Here is a 20,800-nt window from a genome sequence, read left to right on the forward strand (position 1 = left end):
TTATATGCCATAAATGATACATTGAAAATATAGTTGCAGATAAATGTCATTTTGAAATCAAAACTGAAAGTTGAAGTCATTCTGAAAACTTGAGCCTATTTAAAAATAAGCTTATTAAGGGCCTTAGAAGAAGAAATACTACACAGGCACTCTGGAATGTCTTGTGGGAACAGCTCATGGGGAATGAGGTCAGGGAAAAAGGAGAAAGATCTCATGTTGCTTTATTTGTCCCCTAGAACCCAACAGTATATTATTAGGCTGCCAGCCACAATCCCATAAAATGGCTTGCTCAAGATGAAAATTTGGCCTTTATTAAGGGATTTCACTTATGAACTATAGCCCACTGCCATCTCTTATCTCTACCTTTAGCATGCTACTCAGGACACTTTAAGGCTCTGTTCTCTATCAGAACTTCAAACTCATGAAGGAGATACGTTATACTTGACTTGAAATTATTTAAGGAGATAAATTATACTTGACTTGAAATCCTAATTTCTTCAGAAAACATAACTAGCAGAATAAGTATTGTTTTTATTAAGCCAGTCGCTTTGTTTATTCAGAAGGAGTCCCTGAAGTAGAAAGACAATACAGAAGCTATAGTTCTCTAGGGGTTTAAGTACAGACCATATGTAGGCTGCTGACATGGTAATCGTTGTATAATTAGGCTCTGAAACTTTGTTAGATCTGTTCCCAGAGAGTTTTCAGTTCCCTTGACCTGAAGAGAATGGGTAAATCTCTGACATTCCAGGGAATAATCTGAATGGTGTACCATTTTCAGGGTATAACCAAATCACTCACCTTCTGCTTGGATGCCCCAGGGAACTGTATTGGAATGAGAAAGAATTGCAAAAGCCTTGTTTTAAAATGAGATCGGTTACTGGAAGGGCAGACTCTTGAAGTAAAGTTAGACAAAGCACACCCAGCCATAGGAACTGGGACAAGAGCTAGACTTGTCCCAGAGAGGATAATATTTTCAAAGGTCTAAGAATAGCTAGGGAAGTAGAGGTGATCCCTTCACACAAATACTCTTCTTACAGGGCATATGGAGCATGGCAGTGGTGAGTTCAAGAGCAGATGATATTTGGACAATTGTACTGGGTCGGTGGCATGAGGTAGTTGTTTTGGTTTCTTTAACCACCATCCCCATATGTTATTCCTAAGCAGATATTCTTGATGCCGCCTCCAGAAATAATCTTTAATTTTCTAATTCTCTATATTCTTACTGTTGCCACTGAGTATCAAGCCACTCTCACATGCACTACTGATCTGCTGTTGATCCCTTCAATCACTTCTCATGTATAGCCAGAGTGATAGCTTAAAAGTCTAAACCAGACTGTATTATTTTCCAATGTGAAACTCTGCAAGAGCTTGTCATTGCATACAGAATACGAAGAAATTGTTTTCCCTGGCTCAGCAGGGCTAACTCTCTGTAGTGGATTGAATGGTGGCTTCCTAAAAGATAAGTCCACATCCAAACTCCCAGAACCTATAGATGTGACCTTATTTGGAAAATTATATTTCCATATGTAATTAAATTGAGGGCCTTGAAGTGAGATCATCCTGGGTTATCCACTTGGGCCCTAAATGCAATGGCAAATGTTCTTATGGGAGACAACCCATAGGAAAGACATATGGAAAAGAGAAGAAGGCCATCGGAGGCAGAGATCAGAGTTACGTGTCTACAAAACAAAGAAAATCTGGAGCCACTGGAGCTGGAAACAGCAAGGAAGAATTCTCCCCTAAAGTCTTTGGAGAGTCCTGCTGGCATCTCAGTTTTAGGCCTCTGACCTCCATAAGTGGGAAAGAATCAATTTCTGTTGTTTTATGCCATCAGGGTGCAATACTTGTTGTGGAGACCAAAGGAAACAAACACACTCTCCATCCACATCTCCTACTCTAATGCTTGCCTACTTTATTCCTACTAGAGTAGCCTCTTTCTCCCCCTTGCTATTCTTTAAGTATAACATGCTTCTTGTGTTTGTCTGTTTGGCCTGCTGCAACAAAACCCCACAGACCAGGTAGCTTATAAGGAACAGAAATGTATTTCTCATAGTTCTGGAGGAATGAAATCAGATATAGGGAGTCAGCATGGCCCTCTTCCAAGTTGCAGACTCTCATGTCTTCATGTGGAAGAAGGAGCAACAGAGATTTCTGAAGTCTCTTTTTTTAAAGGTACCAATTCCATTCAGGAGCACTTCATCCTAATGACTTAAGTACTTCCCAAAGGCCCACCCCTTAATATCATCTCATTCAGCATTGGAATTTAACATATGAATTCAAGGCGGGGGACACAAACATTTAGCCCTCAGCACTCCTTCAAACTTGGAGCCTCTATATTAGCTGCCTTCTCTACCTGCAGTGGTTTCTTCTAGATTTTTCTATGTCTAGTTCTTTCTTGTCATTATTTAAGTTAAGTGTTTGTTTTCTTTTAAGTTTATTTATTTATTTTGAGAGAGAGAGAGAGAACAGGGGAGGGGCAGAAAGAGACAGAGGAGAGAGAGAGAGAGAGAGAGAGAGAGAGAGAATCCAAAGCAGGCTCTGCACCACTAGCACAGACCCCCATGCAGGGCTCAAACTCACCAACCATGAGATCATTACCTGAGCCAAAACTAGGAATCAACACTTAATCTACTGGGCCACCCAGGCACCATAACTGTTTCTTTTGCAGAGGGATATTACTAGACCAAATCAATGTAATATTTCCCTTCAGTAATTCCCAATCTTGTCACTCTTTTATTTTCATTTCAATACTTACCTCTACCTGATCTTTTCTGGTTTGTTATCTGTCTAACCCCTAAGGGGGGATGCTCTGTGAAGTGAGAGTTTCTCACTGTCTGACTCACTTCAGAATTCGGAGTGTCTAGAGTAGTCCCAGATATTCAGTAAGCATTTAATTAATGTTGAATGAGATATATAACAGAAGGCTATCAATTCTGATGAGGATTAAGGTGATATGCTGGATATCTAGCACTTTAAGAAACAAGCCAGGCCCTTGGTCATTGAGGTCCTGGGATCTGGGTTATGTTATACTACCAAAGACTTAGACTTACAGAAGAGGACAGGAATCTCATAAGAGATCACAGATACATATGGAGGCATGGTCTTGGGGCTCAACTGGTAAAATTTCCCAAAGTGGTGTATAGAGTATAAGCTATTAGAGCGTAAGATCAGAGCTAAATCTGGAACAACAATGTCATGAGGTGGAGTGTGAGAATGAAGCTACAGAAGATGGCCAGGATTTGTTCTGCCTGTAGCTGGGGTCCATTGCCCACTATTAACTGGAAAGTGGGACTCACAACATTGGGAAAAAGTCAGGCACGGGCAATAGGAGACAAAGACCATGACTTTCAATCGCTCTGGTGAAAAGAAAACTTGGCTTTCTAATAATCTAGATGCAATTTTTTTAGGGAACTAGATCTAGGGGACTAGATCCTTCCAAACAGGGCCAGCTTCAAATTAGGCTTAAGTCTGAATGCAATAATTTAAAATGATCCCATATGATCTCGATGGTACTACAGCATTGTAACCTAAAAGAGGCCATATACAAAGGTAGGCTGACACTGAGTACCCACGTTATCTAGCTATGAGGGTGGGGAGGGAAGAATATCCCTGGTGATGCCATTATTTAGCCTTTTTTCTACCTTACCAGCTGTTTAAGAAGCTTAATGAGGACATCCTAATCCAACTCACAAGTTAAGGAATGCACATCATCGGAGGATAAAGAATGTCATCTGAGAATAAAGTAAACCAAGAAGGACTACTGTGTAATCAGGAGGTCTTGGAAGCTATTCTGTTAGAATCACCATCTTAGTGAATTTTCCACAGGTGGGAAAGTAATCTAGTGCAGTATCTTTGGAGGGTCTTTGTGATTTCTCATAACATTAGCTTAATGACAGCAGCCAGAGACCCGTGAAATCCTATTTGGAGGCATGCAGCCATTTTAGAGTTCCCAGAGATAAGGTCTGTTGACATATCCCCTCACTGGGTAAAACTTGTCCTGTAGAAGTTACTTTAGCATTTTTCATTGCCTCTGACTTTCCCAGAGGTTCTCTGTTGTTATTGTTAGCTGTACATTTTGAAAACAAAAAAACAATCAGGTTGAAGAAAAGGCCTCCTGTATGTTTGTGTCTGTGGGAGTAACTGTGGAATAAAAAATATATAATGCATGGTGGTTGATATTTTGTGTCATTTATCTTCACTTGTGAGGAGGAATGGGATAAGTCACTCATGACTGTGCCAGTCCTGATCCATTCTTCATCTGTACACTCATGAAGATGAATGCCACATTTACACAGACCACAGTAGCATGTGTCCTTTCAGACCATAGATTTAGATTGGTTAGAGCAGGAGGTTGACTCGGTGCTGTTATTTGAAAATCAAGGACACTTTTGTTGTATCCTCCCCTATTCCCACACATCCTGATCTCCAGTGTTAAACTAGGATACCACTAGCAGCTAAAGAGATATTTAAGTGGCATATAAAATATTTATATATTATTTATATTTATAAAATGTTTGTATAATATATAAAGTATATTTTATATTTTATATGCATGTCTCTACTTCAGATACTCACTTCCCTTTAATCTAAAATTTTTATTTTTTGTGTATTCCCAACACAGTGTTCTACAGTAGCAGTTGATTAATAGGATGTCTTGGTTCTCACATGGTGATAAGTGGTACAATCAAGAAAATACTATGAAAAAATGATATGTATGTGGTTAATTCTCTCTTTGGGCAAGTCAGATGACAAAGGAGCAAGTCAGAATAGAACTATTGAGAATTAATAATATTTGAGCAGCTTTATTAAGAAAAACCAGCATGGATGCCTCAGTTTTCCATGATGTATGAATGGCTGTCCTATTGGATTTTAAGGCTATGGCAGAGCAAGTGTCCTGTCTGCTCTATGCTTGCGGACCCTGCTATAGGTAATCAATAGAAAATGAACCTTTTATAACTCAGTGCTGAGTGTCCTTATTCTGGTTTTATTTGTAATTATTGTTCCACAGATTGACTATCTGAAGTTAGAAGACTTTGCATTGAAATAAAATTATTGGCTCTTTTTCCCTTGATTGGTACATGAAAGTTTATATAAACAGAAGTAAACTGAAAGGATGTCCATGAATTCCAGAAATTTGATTGACAAATTGTACATTTCCAAAATCACTGTCCCTCTTTGGAAACTTAGCTTGAACCATAAGAAATTGCGAATACCAATAGTTTTTGATTTAGAATATGGAAAGTTCATGATTTTACATACTGATGAATGTTATAATTCTCTAATTTTATATACTGATGGATTGTGTGATTCAGATTCAGCGTGTACGTTCAGTTGGTTCTTTCTGTATATAACCAAGTAAGCTATTTAATTCACTTATTCAAGAAACATGTATTATGCATATACTATATGGCAGTTACTGGGCTATACATGCACATAAAATGGAATATAGTGCCGATCTCAACAGAGCATGTTGTCTAAAGATGCAGAAAGACACATGGTAGGCAAGTACATCATGGATGGCTAACACAGTAGTTGATAATTGCTCAATAAATGTTCTTTTTATTATTCCCATATTGTGCAATGTGTTTTTAAAAAAAAGCACAAAAAAAGTAGGTTCCTACAAATTTAGAGAACCTTGTAATGATTAATGGCTTAAGTACCTCTTTCCCTTCCTTAGCTTGTTCACGTTGAAAGACTGTATATTAGGCAGAGCACTAGCTTAGATCTCTAAACACTTAACTTCTTGTGTAACAGTTATCATATATTAGTCTTGTCCCCTTGAAACTTGATCACATTACTTAACTTCCTTATACACTTTAACATTCTCATTTGCAAAATGGAAAACTATAACCTATTTCTGCCTACCTCCCATAATTATGAGGGTCAGACAGGATAATATATATGAGGAAATTATCTAATCTGTAATGTATAATATAAGGGGTCCGATAGGACCCCTCCATGTGTGAGATAAAACTGAAGAAGCACACAAAGAGAAGCAGAGACACCAGATATTGGACCAGGCTATAGGGATCACTGAATTATACAGATAGAAAATGGACTAGGATGTAGCAGTGGAAGTGAAGAAAAGTGACAAGATTCTTAATACAGGATTTCCAATGTGTAGGCAATAGAGTGTCAAGGTGATAGGGTGTAGAGGTAACAGGATGCAGTAGTGAGTATGAAGTGAAACAATGGAGATTTAGGGGGACTTTGGTCTGAGCTGCTCAGAGGATGATCCCCGGAATGGTGCTTGGCATATCTACCGGTAGGGGCTTAAAATTTTTTGTTGAATGAATGCATGAACGACTGGAGTTGCTATTAGAAAATTATTGGGGATGAATGTCGAGTTGGAATCAAGAGTGTTATTTTGGACAGATTGATTTTCAATGCCTCTATTGGAGGTCTCAAGTTAGCAGTTATATGTATAAGTCTGTACCACAGGCTGGAGGTATATGTTTGTCGATAGCCTTTAAAGCCACCATGGGATCACTTGGAGAATGAGTATAGACAAAGAATAGGTCCACTAACTGAGTTCTGGTGCACTCCAGGGTTTCGTAGGCCAAGAGATAAGGCACAACTAGTGATGGAGGCAGAGCAGATTAACCAATGAGGTAGAAGGAGAATTGAGAGTGTGGTTTTCCAGCAGCCAAGTGCAGACAATGTTTCAGAAAAGACAGGGTGGTCACTATGTCAAATACTGCTAATTCTTGTCTAATATGAGAACTGAGAATTGGCTACTTATTTAACAATTAACATGAGTTTTCTCCTCCCACCTTTTCTTTACCCCCCTACACACACTGATTGTTACCCACCTCCTTGCTTTCACATTTTCATAAATCCCTGACCTGTTAACTTGTCACTCACATTTCATGATGTGTCCTATCTGAAGTTCTTGCAACCATGAGACTTGGGGAAAGTTTCTATACAATTGTGTTACATGTCTTTTAAAACCAATGACAGAAAATCCACAGATCATCTCTGAAATAAAATTTCATTATAGTCAGTTTTACTTATGTAATAATAATAATATTCACTAGTGGTATGTTGCTTTGAAGTTTGAGAAGCACATTTACTTGCATTATCTGTTCCAAACAAAACCATCTTAACACAGTAAAGTGCCCCACTTTGAAGCTTACACCATCAGACTATGCCACCTGCTAACACCTCCTTGTAGGAGTCCCCAGCAGACCCACACTTCACTCCTCCTCATTCCTTGAAGATTTTAACACCTGCCTCCCTGCTGTTCTTTCCAATCCTACTCTTGATAGAATCTTGGTGATTTCAATATCCATGTCAGTCCCTTGATCTTGATTACTAATTGTGTGGGCTTTTCCCATCTGTACTTGCCCAGGGTTTCCGCTTTGTATAGTTCACACCAACTGTATGTCTAAGCTTTGGCTGTAAAGACCTGTGTTTGTGGGAATTAAAGATTCTTTAGTTTTCTTGACGATGCTTTGCAAAATGCCAGCTCTACCTTTTCACATTTCTTTGCTCCAAGTCCTGTGTGGCCTTCAATCTCAGATTCTAATTTGCAATCTGCCATTGCTGTAGGAATGTTGGGAGGGGATGGGCAGGAGGAGGAGATGTTAATATCTCTCTTGTTTTCGGGGTGTGGAAAAAGAAACAACTGGAGTTGACAGCTGATGTCTCTATCAAAGTCTTAACATCCCATTTGACTTTAGTAATTCAGTGTGTTCTGTTTTACTATTTCCTGTCCATCCTCAAAGTGTATTCTCTCATTTGATCTTAAGGGGCAGTTTTGATAAAGACTGGATCTGAGAGAACATGTGACTTGTTGAAGGGCGTGCATTGGATGAGTGAGAACCAAGTGTAGACGGCAGGTCTTCTGACTCCAAACAGCATTTTTTCATGGGCCTTAAAAAATGCATTGTTCAAAATGGCCAGTGGTTAAAATAGCTGCCTTGGCTCTCTGCCCAGGAGAATGTTAAAATACAGTGGCAATTCAATAAATATTGTCACCAGTGTCGTCTGTGGCGATGGTGGTGGCAGCAGATCCAGAAATGTGCTGAATTGTTCTAATGGATGCTTTCTTATTTTTTTTATTTTTTTAGATTGGCAAACACGTTGCCTGTTTTCAGCATAGAGACCACAATGGAGAGCTAGGTGGGTGATGATTCATGCTAAATCTTCCCCACAATATGCTGAACACTACAACAGCAGCTAATGTGAAGCGGCTCATTATACACTGTCGAATCCAATAACAGCAACGACTGGCTTTGCTAGCACGAGCAACTTGTGGGAAGCCCAGTTACTGCAAACCACTACTGGATTTCAAAAAACAGGCTGTGGCATAGTAGAAAAGACATATTCACTGAGTCATATTTGCAAATTTCTGGTATGTTTCTCTTTGCCAGCTTAGAAACAGCCTTCATGTTCCCAGCCTGACACCAGAGATGACTCTCCTTGGGATCCACTTCTCTTGTGAGTGCCTCCTCCTTTAGTTATGTTTTATGGACTAAAGATTTTATAAGGGTAGGGGTGGCTCATAGACAAATCTGGAAATGTGGTTCCCCTATAGAAATATTCCCAAAGCTCCCTCTCCACCCCATCTTCCACCAGCCAGTCATCCCGTACACACAAACACGTTTACCTTCTGCAGTACAGCATCCATAGGTAGCATTTCTATACACAGAGAAATCGTGAGGCAGCAGGCAGGAACACTGACTCCTTGCTGTATGACTTGTGACAATGTGTCTTTTTGTCTCCATTTAATTGTAATCTTCTGGAAGGCAGAATCCTGGATTTATTGATCTATTTAGTTTAATGTCGATGAGCCGTAGTTGTCCTTCCCTAAATATTTATCAGTAAAATTAATGCATTCATTTCTAAAAAATCCATAATTAAGCTAGGGACTAGGATTTAATCTTCTTGCCTCCCTTGTCCCTAGCACAGTGCCTGATATACAGTAGTTAGAAACTACATGTCCATTTAGTGAGGGAACAAGGGTATGAGTGAGTTCATCAATCACCTGGTTCCCTGTGGCCAGATGAAAGGCTAAGCAAACCTTTTCCAACCATCAGGGACAGAGAAGTGATGGCTTCCAGTCATTCTTCTTTGGGCCGCCAGGAGTAATGCCCTGAAAGTGGTTGTTTATTTTGGAAGGCAAAAGCTAATCCGAAGCGATTTTCTTTATTTTTATATTCAAATATCTGTAAAATAGAAAAACACCAGAGACCTATTCATTGCTCACAAATGATCTATGGGGTAATAATGTGCTTGCTTTTCCAGCTGGGCTGCACTTTGGTGCTATCCTGGGTTTAATTGAAAATATGCTGTGACCTTGGTTTTGTTCACTGGGCATAGGGGGTGTATAATTGGCATGAGGCCTCTGAAGAACTCCCTTTTAATGAATGTCATTTGGCTAATTTGGGGTTTGCCTGCGGGAAATAATGTATGAAAACAAGACGCATTTTATTTGCATGCAATTCACATGAAGGTAATGGTTTAAAAAATTTTTTGTTAAGTTTTTATTTTGCCATACCTATTCGTTGAATTCTAAATGCTATCAGTATGATAATAGTATTGTCCCTAACAGTCTCATGTTTCATCATAATTAAATAAACAGCTTGTGAATTGCAGTCCAAAAAATGTCTGTGTTCCACTCTTAACTTAAGGGGTTTCCATAGAAACCGTGGGCAGCAAGTTTAACTGACATTCATTGGACTTGATGCTACATGTAGTGTTGCTATCTCTCTTTTCCCGTTACTGTGTGTGTACATCTCTTTCTCTTCCTTTAACCCTGGAACCCTCTCCCGCTTGGTCTTCCTCTGGTCTCCCCCTTGGTTTCTTCCTCCTCCTGCTCCTCCTCCCCCTTCTCTTATTAGCAATGAGGAAGTAATTTGGACTCAGTTAGATTTAACAAATGCAATAATACTAAAATGAGCTCTGATACTTAAGTGTAATTGTGTTATTAGCTGGAAATGTTTTTCTTCAAAAACAAAAGAATTGAGAGTGAAGTTTACCAAGGAAGCACATGCTGGTAAGAAGAAACCCTTGACTGCAAGTTGGAAGTAAGCAGGCTTTATATCATGGGCCACAGTTCCACCCCAGCTGTGGCTTTTCCTTGATTTAGGCAGCGCAAACTGATGTTTCTTTCTCCTCAGTCCTGATTTGCAGTCTTCTAACTGGAGCATGAAATCATTGTGCTGATCACATTCCAAGAGAAAGGAGTTTATTTAGGAAAGGAAAAAACATACTATATATTGTGTACCTACTGTGTGCCAGATATTTTTCTAGGTACTTGCATTTAGCTTGTCTTCGTTAATCCCACAAAATTCATTGCCAGACAATGTGCTGGAAGGAAAAATGGATCCAGGCTGAAGTTTAGATCCCACAACCAGGCGGTGGTAAAACCTTGATTATAGTTCTCAGATGCTCTGTCTTGGCATGTCAAAGGCAAAATGAATATAAGTACTTCTAAGAAACATTTGAAGAAACTTCTAAGAAATGTTTCATTAAGATTAGTTTTAACTTTTTTCAATGTTTATTTATTTTTGAGAGAAAGACAGAGCGGGCACAAGGAAAGGGCAGAGAGAGACAGAGACACAGAATCTGAAGCAAGCTCCAGGCTCTGAGCTGTCAGCCCAGAGCCCAATGCGGGGCTCCAGCCCAAGAGCCTTGAGATCATGACCTGAGCCAAAATCGGACACGTACCAGACTGAGTCACCCAGGCGGCCCTGGGATTAGTTTTAATAATCCAGCTAGTACACCGTGGGAGTGGTGTTTTTCTTCATCCCTTTAGAAATGAGGAAAATGAGTTGCCAAAAGAGTAAATTGCTTATCCAAAGCAACATAGCTAGCAAAGAGTATATATCCATACTCCGGATGGTTATGGTTAAAGGGGAATATTAAGACAGACCTGAGATCAGTGACTAATTGCGTGATTTGTGGCGAGCAACAGGAAGCATCTATTTCGTGCAGCTGTTATGAGAATTAAGTAAAAATTGTGTATGTGAAGTACGCAGAGTATCTGCCACACAGAAAGCTGTGGTTTTTACTCTTTCTGTCTCCCTCCTCCCTCCCCTTTCTGATTGATTTTATTTTTAGTTTGGATTCAAAGTAAAAAAATGATCAGTCTCCACAAAGCCTACCTAATATTTATAGTTGAAATTTTTTTTAATGCTTATTTATTTTTGGGAGAGAGACAGCAGCTGAGTGGGGAGGGGCAGAGAGAGAAGGAGACACAGAATCTGAAGCAGGCTCCAGGCTCTGAGAGGTCAGCACAGAGCCCGATGCGGGACTTGAACTCACAAACTGTGAGATCATGACCTGAGCTGAAGTCTGGATGCTTAACCGACTGAGCCACCCAGGTGCCCCCGTATTTATAGTTTTAGAAGTTACAAGCCATCTCACAATTCATAAACTATTTAAAGTTGCCCTGATAATGAGAAGGGAAAGACAAAAAATATCACATCCATTTTACAGGTGAGGGAAAATGAGATTCAGAATTATTGACCACATCTCCATATAGTGAAAGAGAAAATGGAGTTTTTACCTAGGTCTCTGGGATTCCTTTTAAAATTAAAACTCTCAGAGTCTATTATTTTAATTTGGGTTCTATGTTCATGGGTTTTAAAGCTTCAGCCCAGCAGCTTTTAATTCATCTTTCCCATGAATGGTAAGAGGAAGACACTTAGCAGGAAGAGGGGAAAAGAAGTAAGGAGAGGGTAGTTACAAAGTTTCTTTCTTACAGACCTGTTTTTTAGTCATTCTCCAAGAGAAATGAGGAAACACAGTTCTTAATCCCAGGGACAGAAGAGGCACTGATTTTGCACAGCAGTAGGCTTTGGTGGGGTCAGGTGGGGTGGGGAGAAAAGACTGATGGGAAGCCAAGATGGTAAACAGTTTGGATAAGAGTGTGATGGGACATGATTGCTGGAGAACATAATTGTTACCCACCACCCCACACACATGGACATGCATATATACACAAGATTAATCAGAATGAACATTGCTTTAATACATAAGTGTTGTAAAACTTCGAAGAGGTCATACTAGGAGAGAAAAGCTTCGCTCTGCCATTTTTAGCTGTGGTGTGCCTATCTACACTTGCTTTATTTTGAGAATATTCAGTGTTGTCTTTGAAAGAATCCTTTTAAGCTCCTTTCTCCATTTTGTGTTAGTTTATTTAAATCTAAATAAGAGAATCCCTGAAGCCACTTAGGTGAACACACAGAGACTGTAGTATGGCACTAAGTGCTGAAAACATGTGAGCAAGTAAAGGTACCACGGACAACCCCACTGTCTTGTGGAACTGCCTCTTTTGCTCAGGACTCCTCACATATGTTATGTGACACATGGAACCATTGCCAACTGAGTACAACTGAATCTCTTTCTTATTTCTGAGATGAAAGATAGTTTAGAAAGCTGACCTTGCAAAGCAGGGCCAGCAAACTTTTTCTGTAGAGGGTCAGTGAGTAAGTATTTTGGGCTATGTGAGCCTTATATTCTATCACAATGACACAATGTGGCACTTTAATGTGAAAGCAGCCATAGATAATACATACATGAATGGGTGTGGAAGTATTCCAATAAAACTTTATTGACAAAAACAGGTGTCAAGCCAGATTTTGCCCCTGGGCAATAATTTTCCAACTACTGATCTTAGAATTTTGCCTACATCTCTATCCACCTTCCATTTCTGTTCACAGGGCAGTTGGAGCTTAAAATACGGGACTGGAGAATGTAGGATTGACAACGATGTAATTTATCCTCGCTTTTTTGGATTTTGCTTTTTGTTACACTTATTTTTGATTAAACTTCATCTTTCTATTATTCCTTTGTCATGGAAAGAGCAGGTATTCATTCTGTCTTCACTGTACAGAAGGGTAGAGAAAGTTTAAGTTTGCATTAGTGTCACCCAGCATCTTTGATATCCATAGTAGAATCTGTCACCCTTGTGTTTTTTCATTTGGATTATTCTTTCTAAGATGCATCCTTTAAAGAATAAAGAAAGATAGTAGGAAAAGTAACCAAGAAGTAATTTTCATTACAAACCAAGGAAAAACTAGTTAACTAATGACTTAAATAGGGACATGCACTGGCTTCCCTTTCTTATTCCATTAAGATACCATAGGGGATGCAGTTCCTTATTGCTTTTCATGTATATTCCTGATTTTTTCCCCTGGTATGTTTTTGGAAATGATGCACTGTAAGCAAATAAATACCAGATAATATTGGGAGTTCTTATTTTGCACAGAACTGTGTTAACTGAAGCTTGTTCATATTGGAACTGAGTCGTCATTTTGCAAGGTTCCATGGTAACTGAAAGCAAATCTGTTATAAGATAATGTGCAAAGAAGAGGACTTGGTTCCAATATGCATGACCTATGTTTAACACGGCACCAAACAAAATGAGGACTGCCTTAAGTAAATAAGTAAGAATCCAATTTCCAAATGTCTGCATCTGCCATATAATTCCCTCTTTTGTGGCCATTAGGGAGAAACAAAGAAATCACTGATTACAGTCATTCCCATTATCTGACATGCCATCACCAAGGTTTCCTCATTATGCAATGTTAACAGTGTTGAGGTTACTTGAAACCAACTGCAGTTCCAATTAGAAGGCCATCCCTGCTATCTGCATTCTGATTAAATGACGTTGCCTGGAAATCACAGAAAGAGTCTACTCTGCTTCCTCCCCTTGCTCAGATCTCATTAAACACAGACTCAATTAAAGAGAGTTTCCTTATCAGGTTTTTGTGGGTCATTTTGGTGAATTTATTAAAGTCTTGAGTCATGCTGAAAACTGGAAGGTGGGGGCTCTGAGATCTGCAGCAGGAGCCAGGACTTGATGGATGGGACTTGCTCTGATGTTTCAGGGAGTCTGAAATATCCAGAAGTCAGAGCAGCCAATCATGGGTCAGGAATCAAAGAAGCTGGTGAAATAGGAAGGGAGTCTCAGTAAAGATTGCTGAGCAGAGATGTGAAGGTCATAATGTCACGTCATCCTATATTTTAGCGAAAAAGCAGAGCCTAGACCAGGTCCTCATTCTTCTATTCCTCAATTATTGAAATAATTTCTTAGTAGGTGTTCAGAGCATACAGTGTACTGTATCCCATCCATGCTCTATACAATGCAAATTTGCTTTTCCTTAGATACTCTTCCCATTATATTATTCCCTTCCAACACAAGGAGAAAAGCCAAGTCCCTACAACCCACCTGATGACTTCATACAAAATCTAAATTTCTTTGGTCTATTTTTCACAATCTGGCATTATTTTACTTACCCTACCTTCTCTCCCACTGGTTTTTAGTATAGATTCTTCACAGGAGTCATCTTGTGCCTCTCTGCCCTACATTCATGTTCACTTACACACATTTCCCACCAACCACATGCCTCTTCTCCAACAAACTCTCTCCTTTCTCTCTCTCTTTCTTCTTCCATCTGTTATTGTGTCCTCCTTAAACACACTGTGCCTTTTCTCTAGCACTTTCTGCTGTATTAAAATCCCTTTTTATTACTTCTTATGAATCCCACTATACTGTGAGATACCTGATGAACAATGGGAGACATTTGTCCTGAGTGTCAACAGCTGAGAACTGTACTTATCCAAATCCACATCTACTAAAATCCATGTCCTCATAGCCTTCATTGACTGTCCAAACCTTACTGGGTCCCTCTGAACACCAGACTACTTCTAATTATCCACATAACCACCTATATACTCACTCAGTATAACACTTTGGCATTGGTTCATGACTTTGTTGTTTGTGTTAGGCTTGTCTCAGCACAGTGTTTCAAATGATCAGTGATGGGGAGTTACTGAGTGGAAGGGGTTCTCTCACAGATAAAGGTCAGGTAGTGTTGGTGAACATACTTGGAATTCTGTATTATTAGCGCTGAAATGACTTTAAGATTCTCTTTCCCAGATCCTACTATGAAATGAATCCGAAACACCATTAGCATTTTGGCTGGGGAGATATATATGTGTGTGTATATGTTTGGTTACTGTCTAGGAAATTTGGGTTTTGTACTGTTTAATAATAAACAGGGAAGAAAGTACATGATAAAACATTGGAAGATGATTTTAAAATCAGAATGGCTCTCTATATGTGGTAGTTATTCTCTGCAGATTCCCTTGGATGGTAATTTAAATTGCATTACTCATTACAAAAATCTATATGCCTTTTGGATGCTATTGTTGGTTTGTTTGCTTTCAACCTATGAAGGCAATGATGACCTTGCACAGGGAATTTCCTAAGGATTAATGAGTGGTTGAGGGTTAATGGCTATCAACTCCTCCTAGCTAGTCATCAATCCAAAGGAAGCATGGGAAGCAAGGTCATTAACTGCATTACCATCTTTCTGAAATCAAATCCTTCTCTACCTGCCTTGCCAAGGGCTTATATTTAAGATGGACTTGTTAGGTTTCCAAAGTTTCTGTAGTTACTTGCCTTGTCATTAACCTGGATGTAAAAATATTTAAATATTAATGTAGATAAAAATATATAAAAGAATAATTATTAGTTTCTGTGGACTGATGGAAGAATGTCATGAGGAGGAAAATACTTTTCCATACTTCAAATAAACATAATTTAAAATGTTGAGCCTCTTTTATCTGCTTTCTTTTCATTCCCTTTTTCAAACTGAAAGCCTAGCATCATCCTGTTGTGCATCCTGAGAGTCTAAAACATTGTCCAATTTCTGCAGTTTAACCTCATTCAGAAATAGATTTTGTGTGTATGTGGGAGCAGGATTCTTGTTGGAGGTTTGGATGTATTAGTTGTAATGGAATATTAATTTTTTTTACAGTTGATCTTCACTAATATTAATAAGCGTGGTATTTCCTCTTTTGGCATCAGTCAGAATTACCCCAAATATTCTAAGAGATAGATAAACATTCAAAATTTAGTTATATCTCCTCAGTGCATTTTCCTTTGAGAAATAACCTATGGCCAGATGAAGGACAGTTCTGGATCAGAGAAGTCCCCATTTCATCATGTAGCATCCTGATTCTTACACTAACACAAATTCCTTTAAAACTCATATGGAGTGAAAATCTCACCTGAATATCAGTGTTAATGTATGTGGTAAGGATCATTGTCACCAGAGAAGACTGCATTCCAAGACCTTTCCCAATGGATATTGGTCTTGAAGAATTTCTCAAGATGTGGGACTGGTCCTTAGTTTTATACTCCCAGAAATTTGATTTTGGTAGCTCTTCATGAGAAAGTTGTAGTCACACTTATAAACACATAAGAAATGAATATAGAGAGCAGAGTGCCAATTTGTTAAATTATAGCTAAAACTATAACAGACACTTCAAGTAGTTCAGTCTGTCAAATCTTTTTATGTAGAACTTAAACTTTTTTGGAGTCATAAATCTCTTTGAGAATATGATGATAAAACCAATGAATAATCTTCCTATAAAAATATACAGTTTCCACATTTATACACAAATTTGCATATAATTTAAAGAGATTCATAAATGGTTTGAAGTCCATTTGTGAGCTTCTTAGGAACACTTGGATTGAACTATGCATTTTCATGGAAAAACATTATAATTAAATAAGGTGGTTGATGAGAAATCAAACTAAAAAAAAAGTTAATTGTATAATTCAAATTGCTTTAGCATCAGATTATAATTGCCTGATATATCAATCATTCTCCATAATTGGACTTCAGCTGTCACCAGGACTAGACAAATAACAATAACAATAATACAACAAATGTTCATACAGTATTGGCTGTGTACCAGGCACTGTTCTAAATCTTTCTTTATATAGTAACTCATGTATCTTCACAATAATAGAGTATATAAATCAGAGTATCCAACCTCTAGGCAGTTTCACAGATGGATAGATACAGCACACATTTTTATCTCTGATTTTTTTTTTCAAATCTCATCTTCCATTAGCCTTCATTTAGCTATGTAAGTAGTTGATAAGTACCAACCTTTTCTTGAGCTTCTTTCTCTTTCTTTCATTTGTTCTTTCATTCTTTCTTTGTCTCTCTCTTTTGCTCTGTCTTTACTTCTTTCATTTAGTACATGCATCTATCTATAGATGTATAGGTAGGTAGGTAGGTAGATAGATAGATAATTATAGTATATACACTGTGGTATGTACTCTGGATGTAATATTTAGGATACATACAGCTTATTGCTGTTAAAGAGAAATCTTTAGCTAATATGTTGTTTTCAATCACCCATTTACAGGCTGATTTTGGGTAATCCTTTTTTCTCAATGTTAATTTATTTATACATTTTTATGTGTATGGGGGGACAAGGAGTAATTATTGAACCCCTATCCCTCTTTATCTTTTATACTAAGTTATATACCATTTTATTTACTTATTTTTTTGTTCTCATACAGGTGTTGTCAGTGGACCTTGATTTGTTATTTGTTGTTATAAAATTAGCTTATCATCCTGGCTCCTGACTATGAATTAAAATGTGGGCTACATTCAGTAATGCAATTCAACAAATATTTTCTGCGTTCCTAAACATCATCTAGTTTCTGTCTTTAAGAAGTTTATGATAAATAAGTTGAATACATACCCAAACATTTAGATTCAAACACAGATTTGATAAATGTCATAGTCTTAGCATTACAGACACTTCTGGAAAGATAGATTACTACCAGCCAGTAAGACCAATGAAGGTCAAATAGAAATGATCATTGTAAAATTGGCTCTGAAATTGGGTACAATTTTGAAAGAAAACCCAGAGTAGGACATTCCTGGCCATGGGAAAAACAGGAGCAAGGCTCTCAAGAGGAAAAGTAGGAGGCATATTTTTAGAATCAGGAACAGACTGCAGCCTAGACTGTATTATGGAGAACAGTAGGAGATAAGACTGGGAAAGCAGTATGGCGCAGCATCATGGAGTGTCTTACGGGTCACACTAAGGCAGTAGTTTACAAGAGGGCAAATTTACCCTCCAGGGGACATTTGGCAATGTCTGGAGATGCTAGATCATTACAACTGGGGGTGCTACTGGCATCTAGTGGGTAGAGGCAGTAAGGGATTTAGGTTTTATTCTCTAAGCAAATGGGAACTATGGGTGGGTTATGTTTTCTTGAACTGTGATTGCCAAAGTTCCTGTGGCTTCTTACACTAAATCTGTAAAAGTGTTACTGTGTAGATCAGCCCCAGAAAAAGTATGAGAAGAAAAGGCCAGTTTTGGAGATAAAGAATAACATGTATTGATCATTTCTTGTCCCCTAAACCTAAGAAAAGAGAAAGAACTAAAGGAAAAGGAAAGAAGTGAGGTTTTCATACATTGATAGGCTCCAGACTTAAAAATATTAGTGCAAAGGAGAGTGCAGGCATTGGGATAAGCAGGCACATTTCTGATAATTGGAATGGTCTGATTTCATTTCCTGAAGAGTAAAATATCAAGCAGTATATGGAGCTTGAGGTTTTAAGCTTTTTTCTTTGGTTATGCATTTCACAAAACCAACAGAGCAAACATCTATCATAAAAATACAAACATATCCCTGAACATCTCAAATCCCACCCTTTAATTTGAGAAACAAGTCAGCCATCTATATTTCATTTCTTCATAAATAATAAATGTCAAGAAGTGAATATGATCAAAAGGATTCATAAACAGCCAGAAACTTCATGCCAGGTATGTTTATCCCTCTTGCATCATGTGAGACTACACAAGCAGGAAAAAACAAATTAATTTTATTTTTAGTCTTGCCAAGTCATTGGCTATATTTCTAGTTCTGCTTTTCTAACATGAAGTAGATTTGACTTTTTGTAGCTAAGACGAAGTTGGAGCTGTGACCGCCTACCCTAATCCCTTGCCTATTCCATCTTTAGAATCCAAAGGAATCCTCCTTTGGATTGTAACAGAAGAATTAAGAGATCTTTTTCACCCATGGATTTTCTAATTAACGATTCAAATGAGTTCTAGAAGCAGAAATGTGGTGATCAAGAAGCTCTTCCATTTTGAAGGAGATTTGAAGATTACTTGACTTTCTGCCATACAAATTCTTGTTCTCTGCTCTAAGTGGTCTCATCCAATGGAGTGACCTGGAAAATGAGTCAAACCTCCCTACTTCTGAAGTACGTGTAGGTGATATGTGAAGAAGCATACCAGGAAATCAACTTATACATTACCTACATTAGAATTTTCAAGGCAATCATGTTATTTTAGGCACATACAGCAGAGGGCATTGTTTGGCCAAACTTAAACAGGGCTGCTTTGACAAGAATAGATAAATAAAGAAATAGGGAAGCCTTCCCCTGCAAAGAAACAAACAAAAACAAACATAAAAAAGAGAGTGAGGAAACAATGCAATGGCTTTTATATTGCATTGTGCTCCCTAGCTTTTCTTTGTAGGAAGAACTTCTTTGAAAATCATTGAAAACAAGACAGGCTTCATTTCAGAAATTGATGAAATTTCTACTATGTGAGTTGGGTTCTACTAGATGCTAGGGATCAATTAGTGAATGTGACATCATTTAGATTCTCAGTGAATTTGTAGCCTTAACTATCTACAGGCTGCTTCTGTGTACTTAAACACCAGATCATTCATTTCTTCATTCATTCATACACTTAACAAATACTTGATGCACATTATTCCAAGTGGAAACCACTGAATAGGACAGAGAAGTCTCTGTTCCATGGAACTTAACATTCCACTCAGACGAGACAAGCAGTAAGAAAATAAGCATCTAAGTATATGAGAAAAATATCAATGAGAAGTATTATAATGGAAATTAAATATGGTGACGTGATTAACTTTGATGGAGGTGCTTCTCTAGGCTGGTGGTCAAGAAAACGCTTCTGAGAAGGAAAACTTTAAGGTATGTTCTTAAGGACAAGGAAAACCAACCATGCAAAAAACAAAGGACATGTGTTGCAGGCAGCAGGGACCCTACTGCAAAGGTCCTGAGGGAGGAACAAGCTTGGAGCATTTCAGGAACAATGGAAGAGAGAAAGGAGACGCAGAAAAGTTGAAAGGTATGAGATGCAGGCAGGTACCAGAACATCATGATTTGGGGACCAAAACAGTTTGCAATTTTGCTCTAAAAAGATACGGAGCTAATAGCATTTCAACTGAAGAATCTTAAAAATTCATTTTAAATGCTGTCTGTAGCATTAATTGTAGTGAGGAAATTGCAAAAATAGAGAAACTGGTAAGAGGGTATTTTAGTGGCTCAAGTTAGAAATGGAGATGATTTGACCTAGAGAGGTACAAGGAGGAAAAGTAGATGGATCCAGTTGTATTTTAGTAATAGAGTCAGATGAATAGTGTTGGGCGGGTTAGAAATAATTTTTTTTTTAGAAAGTCAAGGAAGATTCTTACATTTTTGCATTGAGCCACTGGGTGTGTGGCAGTGGCATTGTTTGGAGGTGAGAGGTAAGTTTGGGGATTTGTTTTTAGTATATGCTATGGCATTTAATTCATGTAATCCTCTCAGTGTCGATTTAGTAATGTTTACTGTCACTCCCACTCAGAAAGGTGCAACTCAGAGGGAGACAGTTTGCCATAAATCAAATAGTCAGTAGTACTAAGCCAACCCTCCAACCCTCCTCATTTCATTCTTGATCTGTTTTTTTGTCCCTCTAGGTTTTGCTAATATAAGTCTCTGGGTCTTTCTGTACTTCAGCATTGTTTCAAGTTGGAAAGTGTAATATGTCATTAGGGAACCAAAATTGAATGTGTGTTTAGTAGTCCTTTGTGTACAATTTACAGAGTAGACATGAGCAGCACCAGAGGTAAGAGATGCTTCTCTTGTGCGCATCAGAGTTTCCAAAATGATATCTTGTTCTCTGTGTACAATGTTATTTTTTAACCTGACCACATACAGAAGCTAAT

General features: G+C 38.2%; 1 protein-coding gene across 18 annotated transcripts in view; it reads left to right on the forward strand.

Moving 5' to 3' along the window:
• The window catches only part of LRRC4C (leucine rich repeat containing 4C), a 1,189,416-nt gene that overhangs the window by 1,157,591 nt on the left and 11,025 nt on the right, over nucleotides 1-20,800 (forward strand). For 14 of the 18 annotated variants that reach the window (XM_053203287.1, XM_027072859.2, XM_027072860.2 and 11 more), the window contains 2 exons: nucleotides 8,073-8,124; nucleotides 8,376-8,442. The exons of 1 other annotated variant lie outside the window; for it this stretch is intronic. The gene's annotated coding sequence lies outside the window, so the exon portion shown is untranslated. The remainder of the gene's footprint in view (nucleotides 1-8,072; nucleotides 8,125-8,375; nucleotides 8,443-20,800) is intronic. 3 more of the 18 variants (XM_053203288.1, XM_053203291.1, XM_027072867.2) reach the window with 2 other exon arrangements.

This window comes from Acinonyx jubatus, chromosome D1 (genome assembly GCF_027475565.1).
Source record: "Acinonyx jubatus isolate Ajub_Pintada_27869175 chromosome D1, VMU_Ajub_asm_v1.0, whole genome shotgun sequence".
NCBI classification, from domain to species: Eukaryota; Metazoa; Chordata; class Mammalia; order Carnivora; family Felidae; genus Acinonyx; species Acinonyx jubatus.